Below are 1,915 nucleotides of genomic sequence, written 5' to 3' on the forward strand. Positions count from 1 at the left end.
TCTCTTGCTTCTACAGCCTTCAGCCCTCACTGGCTATTGTGTGCCCTTGGTTTTGGAAGGAGATGGACAGTAGCCGGATTGTAATACTGCTCAAATACTGTGTTCTGACCAGGACAAGAAAACCCAGCTGAAGCCCTCTGTCTTTCCCCCACAGTCTCTCTCTCTCTCTCTCTCTCTCTCTCTCTTTCTGTGCACTGTGTCTGTAAGGCAGATGAGTGACAGCACATGTGCGGCTGCTGGGCTTGCCTGAAGAGCCTGTAATCCTAGATCCCCTTTAGCTCCCCAGGCTTGGACACACCCCAAAGTTTCTAGCTAGGAAACAGAGGCCATGCCATGAACCCCAGCTCATGCAGGAGAAACACCTCAGAAAGGTGGGGAGAACCCCTTTATGTGTAAGCCTTGCTTTGATGTTTGGCCATGTTCTGATGCTCTGCTGTGTTCTCATTAAGGGACATCGGCCATCAACTGGAAATGTTGTTCGAGTTAAAGGAGAAAATTAGGGAGTAGGGAGGAGAGAGGGAGATAAAGAAGGAAAGGGGAAGGAGATAGGTGGTGAAGGAGAATATGAAGAAGATGAAGATGATAAAGAAGAATCAGGAGAAGTGAAAAGTGATAAAGTAGATAAGAAAAGAAAGAAAATAACAATAGTAAGAGAAGAACAATGGAAGAAGGAGAAGATGAAAAAGGAGAATATCAGAAGAAAAAGTAAAGTAGGTGGAGAAAAAGCAGAATACAACGATGATGAAGTTGATCAGTGAGTGAAATGAGATGATAAGAATGAAGATAAAGAAGAAGAAAAAAGAAGAAAAGAAAAACATGAAGGAGAGAAAAAAGAGGAAGTGAAGGAATTAGAGAATAAAGAAGAAGAAGAAGACAAAAAAGGAGAAGATAAGAAGAAGAGGAATAAAGTAAAGATGTAAAGATGGTGAAGAAAAGACAAAAAGATGGAAGAGAAGGAAAACTAGAAGAAGAAGAAGAGAAATAAGAGGATGAAGAAGAAGAAGAAGAAGAAGAAGAAGAAGAAGAAGAAGAAGAAGTTGAAAAAAGACGGTGAAGTAGGTGGAGAAAAAGCAGAATACAAAGATGATGAAGTTGATCAGTGAGTGAAATTAGATTATTAGAATGAAAAAGAAAAACATGAAGAAGAAAAAACAAAGAGGAAGACGACGAATGAGAGGATGAAGAAGAAGGAGAAGAAGATAAAAATAAGGAGAGAAGAAGACAAAGTAGAAGACAAAAAGAAGAAGAAGAACAAAGAGATGAGAAGAGGATACAGAAAAGGAGAAGATGGTGAAGAAGAGAAAGACTAAAAAGTGGAAGAGAAGGAAGAGAAGGAAAACTAGAAGAAGAAGAGAAAACAAGAGGAAGAGGAGGAATGAATGGATAATAAAGAAGAAGAAGCTGAAGAACAAAAAAAGAAGAAGAGAAATGAGAAGAAGACAAAAATAAGAAGAGAAAAAGAAGACGAAGTAGAAGAAAAAGAAGAAGAGGAATAAAGAGATACAGAAAAAATACAGAAGATACAGAAGAGGATACAGAAATGAGATGGTGAAGAAGAGAAAGACTAAAAAGCGGAAGAGAAGGAAAACTAGAAGAAGAAGAAGAAGGAGAAAAAAGATGGTGAAGTAGGTGGAGAAAAAGCAGAATACCAAGATGATGAAGTTGATCAGTGAGTGAAAAGAGATGAAAGGAATGAAGATAAAGAAGAAGAAAAAAGAAGAAAAGAAAAACATGAAGGAGACGAGAAATGAAAGGGTAAAGAAGAAAGAGTAGAAGACAAAGACATAAAAACAAGAAGATGAAGAAGAGGAAGGAGAAGAAGATAAAAAGAAGAAAAGATGATGATGATGAAGAAGAGGAATAAAGAGATGGAAAGAGGATTAAGAAAAAAAGGTGATGATGAAGAAGAGGAAGA

Source organism: Salminus brasiliensis, chromosome 25 (genome assembly GCF_030463535.1).
Source record: "Salminus brasiliensis chromosome 25, fSalBra1.hap2, whole genome shotgun sequence".
Classification (NCBI taxonomy): Eukaryota; Metazoa; Chordata; class Actinopteri; order Characiformes; family Bryconidae; genus Salminus; species Salminus brasiliensis.